Raw genomic sequence first — 25,000 nt, 5'->3', positions numbered from 1 at the left:
GGTTGTGTTAAAATTTCTCTCTTGGAGAGTGGTCATGCTATTGACCTTGGTGTCCGCAAGGCGTGTGTCAGAAGTAGCGGCTTTGTCTCACAAGAGCCTCTGTTTGATCTTCCATGTGGATAGAGCGGAATTGAGAACTCGGATAATAGTTCTGCCAAAAGTGGTTTCTGTGTTTCGCGGAAACCAGCCTATTTTGATGCCTGTGGTTACTTATGCATTGGCTGATTCAAAGTCTCTCGATTAAGTCAGGGCTTTGAATTTTTAGATCGCCAATTTGGCTCTGATTGGGGAAACAGAGGTTCTGTTTGTCCGGTATGCTCCCAGCATGTTTGGGGCGCCTGCGGCTATGCAGTCTGTTACACGCTGGATCTATGATACGATTCGGCGTGCTCGTTCTACGGCTGGATTGCCGTTACCGAAGTCGGTGGAAACCCATTCTACTAGGTAGGTGGGCTCTTCTTGGGCGGATGCCCGAGGAGTCTCGGCGGTTCAACTTTGCCGAGCGGCTACTTGGTTGGGTTCAAACACTTTTGCTATGCTAAGTTTGATACCCTGGCAGATGGGGACCTTTTGTTTGCTCAATCGGTGCTGCAGAGTCGTCCGCACTCTACCGCCCGGTCTGGAGCTTTGGTATAAATCTCATGGTCCTTACGGAGTCCCCAGTATCCTCTAGGACGTATGAGAAAATAGGATTTTAATACCTACCGGTAAATCCTTTTCTCTTAGTCCGTAGAGGATTCTGGGCGCCCGTCTCAGTGCGTACTGTGTCTGCCGTTATTGGTTAGGGTTACACTCTTGTGGTGTTTCTTTTCTGTCAGGCTGTTGCTGACGTTGTTTATGTCTTGGCATGCGGTATCTTATTATTGATTGGGTTGACACAAAGGTTGTGTTACATATTTTATCAGCAAGTGGCTGTGTATTTTTCATGCCGTTGGCTGGTGTTCTATTGAATACCACGTTCTGCGGTATGTTCGTGGTGTGAGCTGGTATGACACTCACTGTATTTACACAATAAATTCTTTCCTCGAAATGTCCGTCTCCCTGGGCACAGTTTTCTAACTGAGGTCTGGAGGAGGGGCATAGAGGGAGGAGCCAGTTCACACCCATTCAAAGTCTTATAGTGTGCCCATGTCTCCTGCGGATCCCGTCTATACCCCATGGTCCTGACGGAGTCCCCAGCATCCTCTAGGACGTATGAGAAAACAATAACAACAACAACAGGACACCACAGGCTGCACCCCCTGTATAATAATAATAACAACAGGACACCACAGGCTGCTCCACCTGTATAATAATAATAATAAGACACCACAGGATGCTCCCCCTAGATAATGATAACAACAACAACATCAGGCTGCTCCCCCGGTATAATAATAATAACAACAACAACAACAACAACAACAACAACAACAACAACAACAGGACACCACAGTCCGCTTCTCCTGTATAAAAATAATAATAACAGGACATCACAGGCTGCTCCCCCTGTATAATAATAATAATAAATAAATAACAGGACACCACAGGCTGCTCCCCCTTAATAATAATAATAACAACAACAACAACAACAACAGGACACCACAGTCCGCTCCTCCTGTATAAAAAATAATAACAGGACATCACAGGCTACTCCCACTGTATAATAATAATAATAATAACAACAACAGGACACCACAGGCCGCTCCCCCTGTATACTCATAATAATAATAACAATAATAATAACAACAACAGGACACCACAGGCTGTTCCCCCTGTATAATAATAATAACAGGACACCACAGGCTGTTCCTCCTGTATAATAATAATAATAACAACAGGACACCACAGGCTGCTCCCCCTGTATAATAATAATAACCACAACATGACACCATAGGCTGCTCCCCCTGTATACTCATAATAATAATAATAATAATAATAATAATAATAACAACAATAATAATAATAACAACAACACGACACCACAGGCTGTTCCTCCTGTATAATAATAATAATAATAATAATAATAATAATAATAACAGGACACCACAGGCTGCTCCCCCTGTATAATACACACAGAGGGGGCAGCAGCCTCACCCCAGGAGCTGACACTCCATTACAGGCCGGGCACAGGCTCATTATACCCTGCTGCTGCTGCTGCTGCCCCACGGGGCGGATTACCTGCATGACAGGAACCCACAATGATCTGCTGGCCCAGGCAGGGGGAAGAGGAGCGGAAATACCGGAGTCTAGGCCACAACAACATGGCCGCCGCGCTACAGGAATATTAAGGCTCTCCCCCTAGTAACAGCCTATCCCCGTGTGACGTCATGCTGTGTGTACAGCGCGCCCTCTAGCTGCAGCTGCTGCCGGCGGCCACCGAGGGGACTGAGTATGACCGAGAGTTGTCCGGTATAATAGGACTCCGGGAACATGGCCGCCGCCGACTCCTATTTTCTGCTCCTGCTGCAGCTACTGTCACGCCAGGGCTACGGCATAATGGCGGCTGAGTGACATGTATATGTGTGTTCCTGCCCTGTATGCTGGGCACTGTGTGGGTATGGGGGGTGTATACTGGGCACTCTGGGTATGGGGGTGTATAGTGGGCACTGTGTGGGAGGTATATACTGGGCACTGTGTGGGTATGGAGGATGTATACTGGGCACTCTATGGGTATGGGGGTGTATAGTGGGCACTGTGGGTGTGGGGGGTGTATACTGGGCACTGTGTGGGTATGGGGGGTGTATACTGGGCACTGTATGGGTATGGGGGGGTGTCTACTGGGCACTGTATGGGTATTGGAGTGTGTATACTGGGCACTGTATGGGTACGGGGGGTGTATACTGGGCACTCTATGGGTATGGAGGTGTATAGTGGGTACTGTATGGGTATGGGGGGTGTATACTGGGCACTGTATGGGTATGGGGGGTGTATAGTGGGCACTCTATGGGTATGGGGGTGTATAGTAGGCACTCTATGGATATGGGGGGTGTATAGTGGGTACTGTATGGTATGGGGGGGTGTATACTAGGCACTGTATGGGTATGGGGTGTGTGTTATGGGTATGAGTGGTATGATAGTGTTATCTAGGCTTTGATATCCCTGAGAGCTGTGTGCGTGCCGACAGTGTCGGCGCATTGCACACACAGATGTATGGGGGGTTGGGCTCAAGATGTATTTTTGGCAAAAAAAGACGCCAGATGTTATTAGAGTTGCACGGGACCTGGCGACTCACTCACATGGGGTACAGATACTTTCAGCCCCAATACCCCATGCAGCCTTGCCTATACCACAATCCATTGCAGCCCACTCTACAAGGTCGGTGGGCTCCCCTCAGGCGGCTGCCGGGGAGTTTCGGCTTTACAGTTATGCCAAGCTGCTGCATGGTCGGGTACAAACACGTTTGTCTAATTCTATAGGTTTGGTACCATGGAGTCAGAGGACACTCAGTATGGCCATTCAGTATTGCAGGCGTCTCAGCACACTTCCGCCCGTTTCGGGAGCTTTGGGACATCCCCACCGTACTAAAGTACCATCCCAGTATCACCTATGGATGTAAGAGAAAATAGGATTTTAAATACCTACCAGTAAATCCTTTTCTCGTAGTCCATAGAGGATGCTGGGCGCCCGCCTCTGTACTTCATTACAATTCTTGCAAAACAAGTTAGTTTTGGTGGGTGAAACTTGGTTGGATCACCTTGCTATCTTTCTGTTGTGTGGGATCAGCTTTTGCTATTCTTCACAGCAGTTTACCTGTGAGCTGGTTATGATTCTCTCATTTCCAGCTTTATCTCATGGTTATGATATATATTTATACATGTGTATGTGGAAAATAATATATATGTATATGGCTATATATGTAGATGTAATTACATTATCTCATTGTTATGTTCCGTTTTATTCCGTTCTGGTTTTCCTCCTCTCAAATTATGTTCTGTCTCCTTCGGTCACAGTTATCTAGACTGAGCTGTGGGAGGGGGCATAGAGGGGAGGAGCCAGGACACAGGATGTAGAAGTTTTAAAGTGCACCAGCTCCTCTAGAACCCATCTATATTTCACAGCTCAGGCTCCCTCCCCCCTTTTCCTCACTGGCACGGGGCCCTTTTTTCAGTTGGGTCCCAGCACATAATGTAGAGAGTGGGAAATCTGGGCCTCTCTCAACACCCGAGGTCCTTCCCGGTGGGTCTGGGAATCGGGGTCGACAGTGTCTAGGTCGACACACATTATGTCAACACTGGTTAGGTTGACACATGAAATAGGTCGACGCGGTCATTATGTCGACATGAAAAAAGGTTGACGTGAGTTTTTTCATGTTTTGTTTTGGCTTTTTTTTTTTCGTAAAATTACGGGAAACCCCACTTAGTGCACCGTGTCCCCTTGCATGGCTTGCTACGCTCGCAGGTTACCGTTCCCAATTGTAGTCCACATGGATCGTAAAGTATGAAAAAGCTAAAAAAATGTGAAAAACTTTTCCATGTCAACCTCATGTCGACCTATTTCATGTGTTGACCTAACCAGTGTCGACCATTAGGTGTCAACCTAGACAGTGTCGACCTAGAGTCCGGATACCTATCCCAGTGAACCCCTTCCCCCCCAAATACTGCACATGTAGTACAGGGTGATTCAAAAGTCTCAGTACACCCTTTTGTTTCAAAAACTGTGCGGGAAATGGGAAAACGGAATACTCCAGTAAAGTATGGGTGAGGTGGGTATGTGCTGAACATGGGCACCATCTTGAATCTAAGTCCTGAAATAGATGCCTCAATTGCCCCTCTGATTGGACATATTATGAGCGCAGTGCTCCACACTAGGTGGAACGCATCGCTGCTTCCTGGACATACAAACAATGCTAGGCTGTATATTGATAGGTCCTCAAGGATCACGTGATTGGAGATACTGCAAAAAATAATCTGTCTTTTTGCTTCTTTACGAATAATGGAGCCTTGTTTTTGTTGTAATTTATGAGGGTTAGGTAAGTGAATTAATAGGCTTGCCTTTTATTTAAAATATCTACTGTTTTTTGGGGACACTTCTGTATATTGGATTAAACACTGGTGATACTGGAAATATGCACCTGAGGAAGCTGGCAGCCATCACACCAGCGAAACGCGTTGGGCTTATTACCATAGACCATCAGCCTTGTAACCTCCACTTGTGGCAAAATTTGGACTCACTTGCATCCACTGGACTCTACAAGTGAAAGTTTATTTGGACCCGGATCATCCTCCCCTCTTGCTATTTAGATCACTGCTTGAATTGAGATACCTTGGGGACTGCAATTGAAAGATCTGGTAATACCATCACTTGAAATGAACTTGTGCTACATTGTGGAATGAATCCTTGCCAGGATCTGTGGCTGAACTTGATATCCTGTATATACAATTGCATGTAGGGGGAGCGGCCGGTGGTGTCTTGTTGTTGTTGTTGTTGTTGTTATTATTATTATACAGGGGGAGTGGCCTGTAGTGTTCTGTTATTATACTGGAGGAGCGGCCATGTGGTATCCTGTTATTATTATTATTATTATTATTATTATTATTATAATAATAATGCAGGGGGAACAATCTGTGGTTAATCAGTTTTACATGTGTACACAGTAATGATAATGATGGTGGTTTCCACAGGGAAATATCGGGGGGTGTAAAGTGGATCTCGGTCCAGAGGCACTAACAGGTAAAGCTTTAGGCTGTCCTAGGACGCATAGGGGCCTCCACGCACTGTGAGCTCAGTTTTTAGTTGGTGCCTGCAGCAGCAGGTCACTGAACAGGGGGGCTGCACTGGTTCTTTCGGTGGGGACGTCCGCTGGCATAGGCACACGGTCGCAGACCACTCTCCAGGATCGCGTGGCTGCTACCGGGAGGGAGGTAAGAGGGTCTCCTTGCGGGACCCGCTATCAAAACACTTTTCGTCCGCAGCCTAGGGAGATGGGCCGCAGTGCTGGTGTGGACACTGTCCCTCAGCAGGGACCCCAGTAGACCACCAGGGCATTAGGAGTACAGGTCGGGTGTACTAACACCTCATTTAATAAGGCTCCATAGGACCTGGGGTGGAAGACCAGCATAGGGGAGGCGGCACTTGACCCGTAGCCCCTCCCCCAGCCTAGGGCGCCATCTCCTGCAGATTTCCCACCTTGGAGCTGCTTCACACTCTCCCCCACTCCCTGACTGAAACGCTGGGCGTCATCTTAGAGCATAGCTGCAGGTGGTCTCCGGGACTGCAGGGCAAGGTCTCCCTTGTAAAGCTGCCTGTACACTGCGCTGTGACTTTACATTACACTTAAGTATCCTAGCTGTCTCTGAGACAGTGTTAGTTGAGAAATTGTGTACATTGCAGATTATATTGTACAAGTAGTCTGCTACTTCGGTCTTCGGACCATGCTGTGATATATATATATATATATATATATATATAAGTCCAGTGCAGCTTTATTGTGATATAAATTCTGCATTGCATGTGACTGTGAGGGGGAGAAAAGGAGTATAATAGGGGCTGATGGTTCCCATAGAGTGTATATTGTTGTAGTAACAGAGTAACGAGAATATGTGACTCTTTTCTGTAATACATGTTTATTGCTCAACTGTTTCCCAGCTATACCTATTACTATATTTTGTACCCTGGGCTAGGTGTGTCTGGGTCAAGTAATATAGTTGTACACAGTGTTTATCCATATTTCTCTAACGTCCTAGTGGATGCTGGGGACTCCGTCAGGACCATGGGGAATAGCGGGCTCCGCAGGAGACAGGGCACATCTAAAAAGCTTTTTAGGTCACATGGTGTGTACTGGCTCCTCCCCCTATGACCCTCCTCCAAGCTTCAGTTAGGTTTCTGTGCCCGTCCGAGAAGGGTGCAACCTGGATGGCTCTCTTATAGAGCTGTTTAGAAAAGTCATTTTTAGGTTTAAAACTAATCAGTGATTCCTGCTGGCGACAGGATCACTGCAACGTGGGACTTAGGGGAGAGACTTGCAACTCACCTGCGTGCAGGAGGATTGAAGTCTTAGGCTACTGGACACTGAGCTCCAGAGGGAGTCGGAACACAGGTCAGCCTGGGGTTCGTCCCGGAGCCGCGCCGCCGATCCCCCTTACAGACGCTGAAGACGGCGGAGACGGAGGTCCGGTGACAGGCGGCAGAAGGCTTCACAGTCTTCATAGAGGTAGCGCACAGCACTGCAGCTGTGCGCCATTGTTGTCTCACAGGCTCACTGACACGGTCACGGAGGGTGCAGGGCGCTGCTGGGGGCGCCCTGGGCAGCAATATAAATACCTAATTTGGCAAAAGAAATACACCACATATAGCCATTAAGACTATATGTATGTATTTTAACCCAGGCCAGTATTAAAAAAACCGGGAGGAAAAGCCCGCCGAGAAAGGGGCGGAGCTTATTCTCCTCAGCACACAGCGCCATTTTCCCTCACAGAAAGGCTGAGGGGAAGGCTCCCATGCTCTCCCCTGCACTGCACTACAGAAACAGGGTTAAAACAGAGAGGGGGGGCAATGATTTGGCGATATAAATATATATTAAATGCTATAAGGGAGGAACACTTATATAAAGGTTGTCCCTGTATAATTATAGCATTTTGGTGTGTGCTGGCAAACTCTCCCTCTGTCTCCCCAAAGGGCTAGTGGGTCCTGTCCTCTATCAGAGCATTCCCTGTGTGTGTGCTGTAGGTCGGTACGTGTGTGTCGACATGTATGAGGAAAATGTTGGTGAGGAGACGGAGCAAATTGCCTGTAATAGTGATGTCACTCTCTAGGGAGTCGACACCGGAATGGATGGCTTACTTATGGAATTACGTGATAATGTCAACACGCTGCAAGCCGGTTGACGACATGAGACAGCCGGCGGACAAATTAGTATTGGTCCAGGCGTCTCAGACACCGTCAGGGGCTTGTAAAAACGCCCATTTACCTCAGTCGGTCGACAGACACTGACACGGACACTGACCCCAGTGTCGACGGTGAAGAAACAAACGTATTTTTCCTTTAGGGCCACAAGTTACATGTTAAGGGCAATGAAGGAGGTGTTACATATTTCTGATACCACAAGTACCACAAATAAGGGTATTTTGTAGGGTGGGAATAAACTACTTGTAGTTTTGCCTGAATCAGATAAATTAAATGAAGTGTGTGATGATACGTGGGGTTCCTCCGATAGAAAGTTATGGGCGGTATACCCTTTCCCGCCAGAAGTAAGGGCGAGTTGGAAAACACACCTTAGGGTGGATAAGGCGCTCACACGCTTATAAAAAACATGGCGTTACCGTTTCCAGATACGGCCGCCCTCAAGGAGCCAGCTGATAGGAAGCTGGAAAATATCATAACAGTATATACACACATACTGGTGTTATACTACGACCAGCAATCGCCTCAGCCTGGATGTGCAGCGCTGAGGGGGCTTGGTCGGATTTCCTGACTGAAAATTTTGATACCCTTGACAGGGACAAGATTTTATTTACTATAGAGCATTTTAAGGATGCATTTCTATATATGCGTGATGCGCAGAGGCATATATTGCATTCTGGCATCAAGAGTAAATGTGATGTACATATCTGCCAGACGAAGACACGACAGTGGTCAGGTGAGGCAGATTACAGACGGCATATGGAAGTATTGCCGTATAAAGGGGCGGTCCATTGGACCTGGTGGCCATGGCAACAGCTGAAAAATCCACTTTTTGTTACCCCGAGTCACATATCGGCAAGAAAGGACACAGTCTTTTCAGTCTCAGTCCTTTCGTCCCCATACGGGCAGGCGGGCAAAGGCCAGTCATATCTGCCCAGGGGTAGAGGAAAGGGAAGAAGACTGCAGCAAGCAGCCCATTCCCAGGAACAGAAGCCCCTCACAGCTTCTGCCAAGTCCGCAGCATAACGCTGGGGCCGTACAAGCGGACTCAGGTGCGGTAGGGGGTCATCTCAAGAGTTTCAGCACACAGTGGGCTCACTCGCAAGGGAACTCCGGGATCCTACATGTAGTATCCCAGGTGTACATTAGAAATTCGAGACGTCTCCCCCTCACACAATTCACAGGCTGTATTCCCAGCAGGTGATAATCAAAGTACCCCTCTTACAGAAGGGGGTAGTATTCCACACTATATTGTGGTACTGAAGCCAACCGGCTCGGTGAGATCTGAAATATTTGAACACTTACATACAAGCGTTCAAATCAAGATGGAGTCACTCGGAGCAGTGATAGCGAACCAGGAAGAAGGGGACGATATGGTGTCACTGGATATCAGGGACGCTTACCTACAGGTCCAAATTTGCCCTTCTCACCAAGGGTACTTCAGGTTCCTGGTACAGAACTGTCACTATCAGTTCAGACGCTGCCGTTTGGATTGTCCACGGCGCCCCGGGTCTTTACCAAGGTAATGGCCGGAATGATGAATTTTCTTAAAAGAAACATGGACGCTTTCCTGATAAGGGCAAGGTCCAGAGAACAGTTGGAGGTCGGAGTAGCACTATCTTAAGTAGTGCTACGACAGCACGAGTGGATTCTAAATATTCCAAAATCGCAGCTTTTTCCGACGACACGTCTACTGTTCCTAGGGATGATTCTGGACACAGTCCAGAAAAACGTGTTTCTCCCAGTGGAGAAAGCAGGGAGTTATCCGAGCTAATCGGGATCCTCCTAAAACCAGGAAAAGTGTCAGTGCATCATTGCACAAGAGTCCTGGTAAAAATGGTGGCTTATTACGAAGCAATTCCATTCGGCAGATTTCCCGCAAGAACTCTTCAATGGGATCTGCTGGACAAATGGTCCGGATCGCATCCTCAGATGCATCAGCGGATAACCCTATATCCAAGGACAAGGGTGTCTCTCCTGTGGTGATTACAGAGTGCTCATCTTCTAGAGGGCCGCAGATTCGGCATTCAGGATTGGATGCCGGTGACCACGGAGGCCAGCCTGAGAGGCTGGGGAACAGTCACACAGGGAAAAAATTTCCAGGGAAGTGTCATTAAGTCTGGAGAATTCTCTCCGCATAAATAAGCTTAGAGCAAATATATAATGCTCCAAACTTAGCAAGACCTCTGCTTCAAGGTCAGCCGGTATTGATCCAGTGGGATAACATCACGGCAGTCGCCCACGTAAACAGAAAGGGCGGCACAAGAAGCAGGAGGGCAGTGACAAAACTGCAAGGATTTTTCGCTAGGCGGAAAATCATGTGATAGCACTGTCAGCAGTGTTCTTTCCGGGAGTGGACGACTGGGAAGCAGACTTCCTCAGCAGGCATGACCTCCACCCGGGAGAGTGGAAACTTCATAGGGAAGTTTTTCAGCATGATTGTGGACCGTTGGCAAAGACCATAGGTGGACATGATGGCGTCCCGCCCGAACAAAAAACGGGACAGGTATTCCGCCAGGTCTTGAGACCTTCAGGCGATAGCTGTGGATGTTCTGGTAACACCGTGGGTGTACCAGTCAGTGTATGTGTTCCCTCCTCTGTTTCTCATAACCAGTATTGAGAATTATAAGACATAGAGGAGTATGAACTATACTAGTGGCTCCGGATTGGCCAAGAGGGACTTGGTACCCGGAACTTCAAGAGATGCTCACAGAGGACTAAGGGCCTGGGGAGCTAAGAAGGGACTTGCTTCAGCAAGTACCATGTATATTCCAAGACTTACCGCGGCTGCGTGTGACGGCATGGCGGTTGAATGCCGGATCCTGAAGGGAAAAGGCATTCCATAAGAGGTCATACCTACCTTGGTCAAAGCCAGGAAGGAGGTGACCGCACAACGTCATCACCACATGTGGTGAAAATATGTTGCGTGGGTAAGGCCAGGAAGGCTCCACGAAGGAAATTCAACTAGGTCGATTTCTGCACTTCCTGAAAACAGGAGTGTTTTGAGCCTCAAATTGGGGTTCATTAAGATTTAAATTTCGGCCCTGTAGATTTTCTTCCAGAAAAAATTGACTTCAGTTCCTGAAGTCCAGATTGTAAAGGGTGTATTGCATATACAGTTCTTTTGTGCCTCTAGGGGCACCGTGAGATCTCAACATAGTGTTGGGATTCCTTAAAATCATATTGGTTTGAACCGCTCAAATCTGTGGATTTGAAATATCTCACATGGAAAGTGACCATGCTGTTGACCAATATCTCACATGGAAAGTGACCATGTTGTTAGCCCTGGCCTCGGCCAGGCGATTGTCAGAATGGGCGGCTTTGTCTTACAAAAGCCCATATTAAAATTTTCCATTTGAACAGGGCAGAACTGGGACTCGTCTCCAGTTTCTTCCTAAAGGGGTGTCAGCGTTTTCACCTGAAACAACCTATTGTGGTGCCTGCGGCTACTGGGGACTTGGAGGACTCCAAGTTACTAGACGTTGTCAGGGCCCTAAAAATATATATATATATATATATATAGTTAGGACGGCTGGAGTCAGAAAGTCTGACTTGCTGTTTATATTGTATGCACCCAACAAGCTGGGTGCTCCTGCTTATAAGCAGTCTATTGCACGCTGGATTTGTAGTACAATTCAGCGTGCACATTCTGTGGCAGGCCTGCCACAGCCGAAATATGTAGATGCCCATTCCACAAGGAAGGTGGCCTCATCCTGGGCGGCTGCCCGAGGAGTCTCGGCATTATAACTTTGCCGAGCAGCTACGTGGTCAGGGGAGAACACGTTTGTAAAATTTTACAAATTTGATACTCTGGCTAAGGAGGACCTGGAGTTCTCTCATTCGGTGCTGCAGAGTCATCCGCACTCTCCCGCCCGTTTGGGAGCTTTGGTATAATCCCCATGGTCCTGACGGAGTCCCCAGCATCCACTAGGACGTTAGAGAAAATAAGAATTTACTTACCGATAATTCTATTTCTCGTAGTCCGTAGTGGATGCTGGGCGCCCATCCCAAGTGCGGATTGTCTGCAATGCTTGTACATAGTTATTGTTACAAAAATCGGGTTATTACTATTGTTGTGAGCCATCTTTTCAGAGGCTACTTCGTTTTGTTATCATACTGTTAACTGGGTTCAGATCACAAGTTGTACGGTGTGATTGGTGTGGCTGGTATGAGTCTTACCCGGGATTCAAGATCCTTCCTTATTGTGTACGCTCGTCCGGGCACAGTACCTAACTGAAGCTTGGAGGAGGGTCATAGGGGGAGGAGCCAGTACACACCATGTGACCTAAAAAGCTTTTTAGATGTGCCCTGTCTCCTGCGGAGCCCGCTATTCCCCATGGTCCTGACGGAGTCCCCAGCATCCACTACGGACTACGAGAAATAGAATTATCGGTAAGTAAATTCTTATTATAAGTATATTACATCTGTGTCACAGTCACGCTATACTCTATCTGTTTATTCCACAGATTATTGTTATTGTCTGGCTATATGCTGTACTGTGTAAGTCCAATTGTTTACATTGTGCAATGTCTAACAAAAAGGGCAGCAAAACAGCGGAAGCTCCTGCAACGTGCAGAGCATGCTCCGCGGATTTATCAGAGGAGGAATTGTTACACGATGGTCTCTGTACTGCTTGTCATGCACTTCCCAGTCAGTCCACAGCCCCTGCACTTAGTCAGGAGCCACCACAGGCAGAATTCACTACCCTCCTGGGTACTCTGGTGGAGCGCCTCGCACCCCCTATGGGGCCGCCTGTGGCATTACCCCCACAAATTGTCCCTATGGAAAACCCGCCTTGGGCGGAAAATTTGTCTAATCAACTGCAGCTGCTAAATCAGTCTCTGGTTAGACAGCAATCTGCCACGGGTCACAAATGTGTTCCTGGTTCCTCTAAGTGGGCTGCTTCTTCCACTCAATCTACAAACATCTCCGACGTTTCCTGTGACGAGGAGGGGAAGCATACGGTCCTGGCTGACACTGACTCCTGTGTTACAGACGAAGACGCTCCTTTAATGTTCCAGCTCCTGCTGCGATTAAGGCCCATTCCACCCAGTCTGTTGGACCTTCTTTGGTGGCGCGTCCGCAGAACAATTGTGCAAGACAGCTATGTGGTGCTCAGTGAACACGTTCATTAGGTTCTATGCCTTTGATACTTCCACCTCCCAGGATGCTTCCTTTGGATGCTTGGTTCTTATACCCGCTAAGGCGCGTCCCCTCCCTTGAGGAACTGCTTTAGGTCATCCCCAATGTTTCCCTGTGGAACACAGTGTATCCTGCTGCAGAAAAGGAGAGTTATGGTAGACTTACCATTGTTAACACTCTTTCTGCAAAGTATACAGGGTTACAGGGCGCCCATCCTGACGCACCTAGCTTTTTTGGGTTTGTATGGCATTATCCACTGGTCCCTTCTCCTGTTGTGAGAATGTGGTTCTATGTGACTAACATCTGCCTTCTCTCTTGCCTGCTTCCTGCATTGGACTGGTTAAAGAAACTGAGCTCTCAGTGCCTGGAGGTGGGGTTATAGAAGAGACCCCAGTGCATCCTGGGAAAGCTAAATCGTTGCCTGTTGGTGCCTCTGGATCCAGATCCACTCTACACCCATATGTTTCCCTGTGGAACCCTCTGTTGTCTACCATAACACTCCTTATTTTACATTTATTTCTAGATAGCTGAACTGTGAGGAACCTGAGTCTTTATTACAAATCACACATTGTTTATTCTCACTGATTTACTTAGGATGAACAAGGACAGGAGACAAAACACTAAGAGGATACTAAATCTCACCCTGGAGATCATCTACCTGCTGACTGGGGAGGTGAGGGAATCTAGGAGTCTCACAGTGACATCACATATTTATAAAAAATAATACAGGGACATGACTGGGGAGGTGAGAGGGTCTGGGAGCATCAGAGTGACATCACATATCTATAGTAATAATACAGGGGCATGACTGGAGAGGTGAGGGGATCTGTGAGTGTCACAGTGACGTCACTTATATCTATAGTAATAATACAGGGGCATGACTGGGGAGGTGAAGGGGTCTGGAAGCGTCGCAGTGACATCACTTATATCTATGGGAATAATACAGCAACATGACTGGGGAGGTGAGGGGATCTGGGCGTCTCATAGTGACATCACTTATATCTATAGTAATAATACAGGGACATGACTGGGGAGGTGAGGGGATCTGGGAGCGTCACAGTGACATCACTTACTGTATTTCTATAGTAATAATGCAGCGACATGACTGGGGAGGTGAGGGGGTCTGCGAGTGTCACAGTGACTTTACATAGCTATAGTGATAATACAGGGACATGACTGGGGAGGTGAGGGGGTCTGGAAGCGTCGCAGTGACATCACTTATATCTATGGGAATAATACAGCAACATGACTGGGGAGGTGAGGGGATCTGGGCGTCTCATAGTGACATCACTTATATCTATAGTAATAATACAGGGACATGACTGGGGAGGTGAGGGGATCTGGGAGCGTCACAGTGACATCACTTACTGTATTTCTATAGTAATAATACAGCGACATGACTGGGGAGGTGAGGGGATCTGGGAGTGTCACAGTGACATCACTTATATCTATGGTAATAATACAGGGACATGACTGGGGAGGTGAGGGGGTCTGGGAGCGTCACAGTGACATCACTTATATCTATAGTAATAATACAGGGACATGACTGGGGAGGGGGGATCTGGTATTGTCAAAGTTAAATCACTTATATCTATAGTAATAATACAGGGACATGACTCGGGAGGTGAGGGGATCTGGGAGTGTCACAGTGACATCACTTATATCTATAGTAATAATACAGAGACATGACTGGGGAGGTGAGAGGATCTGGGAGCATCACAGTGACATCACTTATATCTATAGTAATAATACAGGGACATGACTGGAGGTGAGGGGATCTGGGAGTGTCACAGTGACATCACTTATATCTATAGTAATAATACAGGGACATGACTGGTGAGGTGAGGGGATCTGGGAGTGTCACAGTGGCATCACATATCTATAGTAATAATACAGGGACATGACTGGAGAGGTGAGGGGATCTGGGAGTGTCACAGTGATGTCACTTATATCTCTAGTAATAATACAGGGACATGACGGGGAGGTTAAGGAATCTGGGAGTGTCACAGTGACATCACTTATATCTATAGTAATAATACAGGGACATGACTGGGGGAGGTGAGGAGATCTGGGAATGTCACAGTGACGTCACTTATATCTATAGTAATAATACAGGGGCATGACTGGAGAGGTGAGGGGATCTGGGAGTGTCACAGTGACATCACTTATAGCTATAGTAATAATACAGGGACACGACTGGGGAGGTAAGGGGGTCTGCGAGTGTCACAGTGACATTACATAGCTATAGTAATAATACAGGGTCATGACTGGGGAGGTGAGGGGATTTGGGAGTGTCACAGTGACATCAATTATATCTATAGTAATAATACAGGGTCATGACTGGGGAGGTGAGGGGATCTGGGAGTGTCATAGTGACATCACATAGTTATAGTAATACAGGGACATGACTGGGGAGGTGAGGGGATCTGGGAGTGTCACAGTGACATCACTTATAGCTATAGTAATACAGGGACATGACTGGGGAGGTGAGGGGATCTGGGAGTGTCATAGTGACATCTCATATATCTATAGTAATAATACAGGGCTATAACTGGGAGAGTAAGGGGATCTGGGAGTGTCATCACTTATATCTATAGTAATAATACAGAGACATGATTGGGGAGGTGAGGGAATCTGGGAGCGTCACAGTGACATCACTTATATCTATACAGTAATAATAATACAGGGACATGACTGGGGAGGTGAGGGGGTCTGCGAGTGTCATAGTGACATTGCATAGCTATAGTAATAATACAGGGACATGACTGGGGAGGTGAGGGGGTCTGCGAGTGTCACAGTGACATTGCATAGCTATAGTAGTAATACAGGGACATGACTGGGGAGGTGAGGGGATCTGGGAGTGTCACAGTGACATTAATTATATCTATAGTAATAATACAGGGACATGACTTGGAAGGTGAGGGGATCTGGGAGTGTCGCAGTAACCACACTTATATCTATAGTAATAATACAGGGACATGACTGGGGAGGTGAGGGGGTCTGCGAGTGTCACAGTGACATCACATAGCTCTAGAAATAATACAGGGACATGACTGGGGGAGTGAGGGGATCTGGGAGTGTCATCACATATATCTATAGTAATAATACAAAGACATGTTTGGGGAGGTGAGGGGATCTGGGGGTGTCACAGTAACATCACTGATATCTATAGTAATAATGCAGGGACATGACTGGGGAGGTGAGGGGATCTGGGAGCGTCACAGTGACAGTATATAGAGGAACACAGGGGTCTGTACAAGGACGTGATGATGGAGAATCACCAGCCCCTCACATCACTGGGTAAGAGGAGACTGTCATGTATTGTACAGGGGAGAGCAGGTATGGGGGCCCCCTATATACACACATCACCTGATAATCACATATATACACTGTACTCAGTCACTGTGTGTCTCCTACAGATGGGCCCAGTAACAGAGATACCCCAGAGAGATGTCCCCGTCCTCTGTATTCCCAGGATTGTACAGAGAAGAATCACAGGAACCCACAGGAGGATCAGGTAGGTGGGATTTAGGGTATTTCAAAATACTAAAAGTGTTTTTTATTATATGGTGTGTAGAGTAGCTGTATATGTCTTATAGTCTTCTGTTATATCTCAGTAAAATTAGGTATTATTAACTGTTATTGATTTGTGGGTTTTTTTAGGGTGACGATCTGACTAATATTAAGATAGAAGATACAGAGGGAGAAGAAGAGACGTATGTGAGAGATGATCAGCAATGTAAGGAGGAGGAAATCCCTACAGATATCAGTACAGTTGAGCAATAAACATGTATTACAGAAAAGAGTCACATATTATCGTTACTCTGTTACTACAACAATATACACTCTATGGGAACCATCAGCCCCTATTATACTCCTTTTCTCCCCCTCACATCATGTCACTGTGTGTTACCAGCCCAGAGATCTGACCAGTCTTCTCCCCACACTCTCTGGTGTATCTCATACATCAGGAGCCATCAGCCTCTATTATACTCCTTCTCTCTTCCTCACATCATGTCACTGTGTGTTACCAGCCCAGAAATCTGACCAGTCTCCTCCCCACATTCTCTGGTGTATCTCATACATCATGAGCCATCAGCCCCTATTATACTCCTGCTCTACCCCTCACATCATGTCACTGTGTGTTACCAGCCCAGAGATCTGACCAGTCTCCTCCCCACACTTTCTGGTGTATCTCATACATCAGGAGCTGTCATCCCCTATTATACTCCTGCTCTGCCCCTCACATCATGTCACTGTGTGTTACCAGCCTAGAGATCTAACCAGTCTCCTTCCCACATTCTCTGGTGTATCTCACACATCAGGAGCCATCAGCCCCTATTATACTCCTGCTCTACCCCTCACATCATGTCACTGTGTGTTACCAGCCTAGAGATCTGACCAGTCTCCTCCCCCACACTCTCTGGTGTATCTCATACATCAGGAGCCATCAGCCCCTATTATACTCCTGCTCTCCTCACATCATGTCACTGCGTGTTACCAGCCCAGAGATCTGACCAGTCTCCTCCCCACACTCTCTGGTGTATCTCATACATCAGGAGCCATCAGTCCCTATTATACTCCTGCTCTCCTCACATCATGTTACTGTGTGTTACGAGCCCAGAGATCTGACCAGTCTCCTTCCCTCACTCTCTGGTTTAGCTCATACATCTGGAGCCATCAGCCCCTATTATACTCCTGCTCTCCCCCTCACATCATGTCACTGTGTTACCAGCCCAGAGATCTGACCAGTCTCCTCCCCACACTCTCTGGTGTATCTCATACATCAGGAACCATCAGCCCCTATTATAATCCTGCTCTCCCCTAGAAGTCAATATCGGAGGAAATTGAGAGATTGCACACACTGTTTTATCCGTCCAGGCACCGGAGGCACGGTCAACTCTGCAGAAATTCTCACGGACAGAGAGAGGAATGACCACTGCCCACTCAGGACCAAGAATGAGTCCAAGCAGCAATCTTGTGAGTCAGTGTTCACCAACCTGAGGTGAAAATATTAAATATATATAATTATAGGATAATTTCCCAGAAGGTTTATCCCGGCCTGCACTAAAGCAATTCATTCTTATCACTAAGAACAGTGGGAATTAGTATATCAGGGACCACCAATCAACCAACTTTACGCTGTAATCTCATCTTAGCCATAGACATTCGGGGACTTTTCCTGCCGAGACAAATTTGAAAAAAAGTCTTCTGCACAAAGCAACATCAGCGTTGGACATTCTCATAGGAAGCATCTGTACGGTATAGGATACCTTAGGAAAAATAACACTGCAGTACTGCAGCCTGGCCCATCAATGGTAAAGGAAGACCTTTCCAGTTATCGAAGGCGGAGGATACTTTGCGAATCAGAGTGGTTAAGTTAACCATATATAAATCTCTCCATTTAGATGGGATGTGTATGCCCATGTATTAGGGCCCTCATTCCGAGTCGTTCGCTCTGTAATTTTCTTCGCATCGCAGTGAAATTCCGCTTAGTACGCATGCGCAATATTCGCACTGCGACTGCGCCAAGTAATTTTACAATGAAGATAGTATTTTTACTCACGGCTTTTTCTTCGCACCGGCGATCGTAGTGTGATTAACAGGAAATGGGTGTTACTGGGCGGAAACACGGCGTTTTAGGGGCGTGTGGATAAAAACGCTACAGTTTCCGGAAAAAACGCAGGAGTGGCCGGAGAAACGGGGGAGTGTCTGGGCGAACGCTGGGTGTGTTTGTGACGTCAAACCAGGAACGACAAGCACTGAACTGATCGCAGATGCCGAGTAAGTGTGGAGCTACTCTGAAACTGCTAAGTAGTTTGTAATCGCAATATTGCGAATACATCGGTCGCAATTTTAAGAAGCTAAGATTCACTCCCAGTAGGCGGCGGCTTAGCGTGAGCAACTCTGCTAAAATCGCCTTGCGAGCGATCAACTCGGAATGAGGGCCTAGATGTGGTCAGCAGGCACTGGGGAACATCGAGGGTCAGTAAGGGATCAAGAGTATCTGTATTGAGAGGGAGAAGCTCAGGATTGTAACCAGCAAATAATCCAACGTTTTGGATGGTATGGAGAACTGCAGGGATGGATTTGAGTGGGTTTTAGATGAAGAGCAACATAGTGAATAAAGAAAGTTTTAGTTCTGCTGACTTATAATGATTCATCAAGACACAGATGAGGGGCAAAAAAGTAAGTGTGGAAAGCAGACAACCGTGGCAAGTTCCTCTTTGAATAGTAAATAGGGTCAAACAAGGATCCTTTGCATGCTATTTGTGAGGAGTATAAAGCCCAGATCAGTGCAATGAGATCATCCGGAGCCCCAAATCTAACCATGGATTTAAATACATGGTCACAGGACACTAGGCCTTTTCATCATCTCATGCTAAAAAAGGTTTAGGGTATTGAGCTCCGGAGGATTCCACCCAATGTGCTGCTACATGTTTCTTTAAATACTGCCCACTGAGTGACGACCCCATATCAATCCCATCTGCTCTGTAAGAATAATAGTAAGGGAGCACTAGCTTGATCCACTCCACCAAGATGGGTTGGTAAGAGCAAGGTAACTCTAAGTTTCAACCCAGTTTGAGGATGGTTTTAAGTCTGGGGTCCTTAAAAAATTGTGGGGGTTTATGATCTGCCAGTATGGCATTAAAACTGCAGTGAGTGTATCATATCTGGGGTCATAGAGTTTTGTAGTACTCTCCCGTAAATCCATTGGGTCCAGGGGCTTTGGTTGTTTTCAAATGTTGAATTGGCGACCGCACTTCAGTAGGGGTGATTGGAGCATACAGCTGGCCTATGATTTCACAGTTTAGCTGGGACAGCCACAGTCTCGTCCAGAAAGTAACTTTAGCCTGTGTGTCTCTAGGAGGTTGAGTATATATAGAATCATAAATGAAAAGAGTACCTCAGTGGTTTGTATACTAGTCTATGTATAAGAATGATCGAAGGGTTTTAATAAAAGAGGCAGGTTATGAGCTCCTCAGAAGATTAGAGAGAAGACACTCTGATCTGTTTCCAAATTTATAAAATCTGCAATCCCTTTTGAAGGAGAAGCTGTCTCCCATCTTGGACAACATCTCATGACATTAGGTTTTAGCTGATGAGGAAGTGAATTTATTACACGGGGAGGGGGATGTTTGATATCCATTCGTTCTAGAGGTCTGAGCAAGTTTATATAAGTCCAGTAACTCTTTGCAACACTGGGATGTGTATGTAATTATGCATCCTCTAACAACCACCTTAGAAGACTGCCAAAATAAGAAGGTCCTCCTGAATATTATGTCTGACCTTCTCCAAAAAGGACTCAACCTTTCCTCTAGAATCAGAATGATAAGTCGGGATTCTCCATTACATAATGGTGGCTCTATCTGTCTTGGTGGAAAGGGAAACCAAGACTAGTGCATGACCCTAAAGACACAATGGTTCAATTTTCTGTAGCCAGCACCATTGAAAACAATGCATCTGCCATCGGTATGTAGTCTATTTGGGTCAAAGTGCCATGAGCCACTGAGAGGCAGGAGAAGTCTTTGTCTGAAGGTTGTCTAGCTCTCCAAACATTTGTCAGTAGTATTTGCTGAGCAGGAAAGTGGACAACTAACTTTGGTGGTGACTACATAACCTGGAAGAGGAGTTGCTATCTATTTATCTAGAGGCAAGAAGATTCAGATCATCTCCAACGATAGTAAAGTCAATAGGATTTGAATTGTTTAAACAGTACATGAAACATAGTGGACCTGCCATCCATAATCAGGAAGTGACCCCCTGGGTCAACTAAAGTAGTCGATACATCACTCTGTAGCTGCTTTCTCACCCAAAATCAGTACACCCCTTGCTTTTGACGTAAAAAGAGCACAGGCCACAACAGACCAACCCTGGCTGCAGACATCACCCTCCGCCGGCCGCCGCTGGAAGCTCCCACCGCCACATGCAGCCGCACACCTCCCCCCCCCCGCAGCCATCCAGCTCCCTCCACCACCCGCAGCAGCCCAGCTCCCCCCATCGCTGCTGTCAGCGCACCCGGCAGCCGCTGACAGCAGCGGAAGGACAGGACCCCGGGTACGGCCAAATCCGACAGTCGGATTTGGCCGTCTATTGAATAGGGGTTGTCGGGTCCATTCCGACAACTGCATGTCGGAATGGACCCGACTCTTATTGAATATACCCCTATGCGGTAAATCTACTAAAATGGGAGTTCTATTTAAGGTGGGATGTTGACCATAGCAACCGAACAGATTCTACTTCTCATTTATCTAGCACCTTCTAGAAGATAATACCTGGAACACCCCATCTTAAATAGAACTACCATCATAGTAAATTTACCCCTTATTGTTTTTGGATTTCTCTAAATAGGAAATTAGGCACAGATTACAGTCCATCCCCTTATGTCTCTTTGTGGGGCAACCACTCTTTCACACCCTCTTTGCATAACTTTAATTTCAGTTTGTGGCTGGATAAAGGTTTGTGCTCGGCCACTAAAGTTTTTGACCCAGGTGGCCACATATTACAATTTTCAGACCTCCGGGAAAAGTTTTCAATTCCCGATTCTCACTTTTTCATGTACCTTCAGGCCCGTCACTATATTGTCATGTCATTGAATTTAAGTACTGGACCCGTTACCCTCACGGACCCACTTTTACACATACTAAGCTTGTGCGTGCTTACTACTTTCAAACTAAAATACATATACAGTGAATTGCTCAACTCATCCTCTAAGACCCTCTGGACCAATGTGGTTTTGCAATGGGGAAGAAAATATCCGATAGTCCACTTTAAGTTAATTTGGAGAGCATATATTTCTCATACGTCCTAGAGGATGCTGGGGACACCATTAGAACCATGGGGTATAGATGGGATCTGCAGGAGACATGGGCACTTTAAGACTTTGAAAGGGTGTGAACTGGCTCCTCCCTCTATGCCCCTCCTCCAGACTCCAGTTTTAGAATTGTGCCCAGGCAGACTGGATGCACTTTAAGGAGCTCTACTGAGTTTCTCTGAAAAAGACTTATGTTAGGTTTTTTATTTTCAGGGAGAACTGCTGGCAAAAGTCTCCCTGCTTCGTGGGACTAAGGGGAGAGAAGTATGACCTACTTCCAGTGAGTTCAAAGGCTCTGCTTCTGGCTACAGGACACCATTAGCTCCTGAGGGTTTGACCGCTAGGTATGCCTAGATGCTCGCTCCCAGAGCCGGCCGTCACCCCCTTTAGAGAGCCAGAAGTCAGAAGACAGGTGAGTAGAAGAAGATCAAGAAGACTTCAGTGATGGCATTATGAGGTATCGTATGCTGCGCGCCAAGCTCCCACACACACAGCAGCACTACAGGGTGCAGGGCGGGGGGAGGGGGGGAAGTACCCTGCAGAAAAACCTCCAAATAAACTGGCATGAGGGGACATAAGTGCCTAGGCACTGTCCTAACCCCCGTCAGTATAAATATATATTTAAAAAAGCGAGACTGAAGCGCGCCATTAAGGGGGCGGAGCTTCGGCCTCACAGCTCACACAGCTCAGCGCCATTTTCCTTTACACAGGCTGCAGAGACGCTGGTCCTTCCTCAAACTTCTGCATAAGTATCAGGGTGCAAAACGGAGGGGGGGCACAGAACTATTGGTGCAATATATATATATTTAATATAAAGCGCTACAGGTCTGGGGCATTCTTTAGTGTTTCAGAAGCAGTGATTAGGCACTGGGTTGTGAAATGGTAAACTCCCTCTGTGTCTCTCTGACAGACTTTACTGTGGGTCTGTCCCCTATATGCCCGGTGTGTCTGTGAGTGTTTGGTGCATGAGTGTTGACATGTCTGAGGCTGAAGGCTCTTCCCAGGAGGAGGCTGTATTGGGGACGCAGACGGCTGCGGCGGTGACCCTGTCGGCACAGCCGACACCTGATTGGGTAAATGTGTTGAACGCCTTGAATGCTAATGTGGCTCTTATTAGTAAGAGGTTAGATAAGTCTGAGTCTCAGACCCAGGCATGGAAGAAATCTGTGGAGGATGTGTTATTCCAAAGTCAGGTCCCCTCAGGGTCACAAAAACGTACGCTGGCCCAGTTGGCAGACACTGATACCGACACGGACACTGATTCCAGTGTCGACTATAGCGATTCCAGGTTAGACCCAAAATTGGTAAAAAGCATTCAGTACATGATTGTGGCTGTTAAAGAGGTATTACATATCACTGAAGACCCGGTCGTCCCTGACAAAAGTGTCTGTATTTATAAAGAAAGGAAACCTGAGATAACGTTTCCCCCCTCTCATGAACTGAACACGCTATTTGAAAAAGTTTGGGAAGGTCCTGAATTTCAGATTCCCAAAAGAATTATGGCAGCTTATCAGTTTCCCTCGACGGATAGGGAAAAGTGGGAGTCACCCCCCATTGTGGAAAAGGCCTTGTGTCTCATTTGACTAAAAAGGTGGCTCTCCCGTCACCTGACATGGCGTCCCTTAAGGATCCTGCGGATCATAAACAAGAAACTACGTTGAAGTCCATTTATATGACCACAGGGACACTACTCCGACCTGTCATTGCGTCTGCGTGGGTAAGTAGTGCAATCAAAAAGTGGGCAGATAACTTGTCATCTGATATAAATAACCTAGATAGGGATAGCGTCCTCTTGACGCTGGGTTATATCAAGGACGCTGCGGCTTACCTTAAGGAAGCTGCGAGAGATATTGGTCTTTTGGGATCAAAGGCCAATGCCATGGCTGTCTCAGCTAGGCGTACGTTGTGGATTCACCAATGGAATGCTGATGCTGACTCCAAGATAAGTATGGAAGCTCTACCATATAAAAGTAAGGCCTTATTTGGAGACGGCCTTGATGATTTGGTGTCTACGGCTACCGCGGGTAGGTCATCCTTTTTACCTTATGTTCCTCCACAAAAGAAAACGCACCATTATCAGATGCAGTCCTTTTGGCCCAATAAATACAGAAAGGGCCGGGGTTCTTCCTTCCTTGCTACTAGAGGAAGGGGAAGAGGTAAACGATCTCCAGCCTTGTCAGGCTCCCAGGAGCAGAAGTGCTCCCAGGCTTCTGCCAATTCCACCGCATGACATTGGGGCTCCTATGCGGGAGTCCGCACCGGTGGGGGCCCGTCTCAAACTCTTCAGTCAGTTTTGGGTTAGTTTGAACCTAGACCCTTGGATTTTACAAATAGTATCCCAAGGGTACAAGCTGGAGTTTCAAGACGTCCCCCCTCGCCATTTTTTTCAAATCGGCCTTACCAGCTTCTCTTCCCAACAGGGAGGTAGTTTGCGACGCAATACAAAAATTGTGTCAAAATCAGGTTATCGTCAAGGTTCCACAGTCACTACAGGGAGAAGGTTTTTATTCTAGCCTGTTTGTGGTCCCGAAGCCAAGCCGGACGGCACGGTCAGACCATTCCTAAACCTGAAATCCCTGAATTTCTACCTAAAGAGATTCAAGTTCACGATGGAGTCTCTCCGAGCAGTGATCTCCAGTCTGGAGGAAGTGGATTATATGGTGTCGGTGGACATAAAAGATGCCTACTTACATGTTCCCATTTGTCCTCCGCATCAGGCTTACCTGAGATTTGCAATTCAGGATTGTCATTACCAATTTCAAACGTTGCCGTTTGGTCTATACACGGCTCCGAGGATTTTCACCAAAATGATGGCGGACATGATGGTTCTCCTTCGCAAGCAAGGAGTCACAATTATTCCATACTTGGACGATCTCCTGATAAAAGCGAGATCCAGGGGCCAGTTGGTCCAAAACGTGGCACTCTCCATGACAGTTCTTCAACAACATGGTTGGCTCCTAAACTTGCCAAAATCACAGTTGATTCCGATGACGCGGTTGTCGTTTTTGGGAATGATATGGGACACAGAACTACAGAGAGTCTTTCTTCCTATGGAAAAGCCTCTGGAACTTCAGAGTCTGGTCAAACAAATTCTGAAACCAGCAAGAGTGTCAATCCATCAATGCATTTGGTTTCTGGGGAAGATGGTTGCGGCCTACGAAGCCATTCAGTTTGGCAGGTTCCATGCCAGAGTCTTCCAGTGGGACCTGTTAGACAAGTGGTCCA

General features: G+C 46.9%; 1 protein-coding gene and 1 long non-coding RNA gene across 3 annotated transcripts in view; one reads left to right on the top strand and one right to left on the bottom strand.

Moving 5' to 3' along the window:
• The window catches only part of LOC135056940 (oocyte zinc finger protein XlCOF7.1-like), an 85,344-nt gene that overhangs the window by 14,668 nt on the left and 45,676 nt on the right, over window positions 1–25,000 (bottom strand). The window lies entirely within an intron of this gene.
• Window positions 2,357–16,763, top strand: LOC135057031 (uncharacterized). 2 transcript variants are annotated; one of them, XR_010244115.1, is made up of 4 exons: window positions 2,357–2,499; window positions 13,555–13,633; window positions 16,380–16,477; window positions 16,624–16,763. It is a non-coding gene; the product is annotated as an uncharacterized LOC135057031 (long non-coding RNA). The 2 variants fall into 2 exon arrangements; XR_010244114.1 differs by having other exon boundaries at window positions 2,357–2,530.

The sequence above is a fragment of the Pseudophryne corroboree genome, chromosome 3, assembly GCF_028390025.1.
Source record: "Pseudophryne corroboree isolate aPseCor3 chromosome 3, aPseCor3.hap2, whole genome shotgun sequence".
NCBI lineage: Eukaryota > Metazoa > Chordata > Amphibia > Anura > Myobatrachidae > Pseudophryne > Pseudophryne corroboree.
Note: the sequence above shows the minus strand (reverse complement) of the source record. Positions and strands in the feature narration are given on the sequence as shown.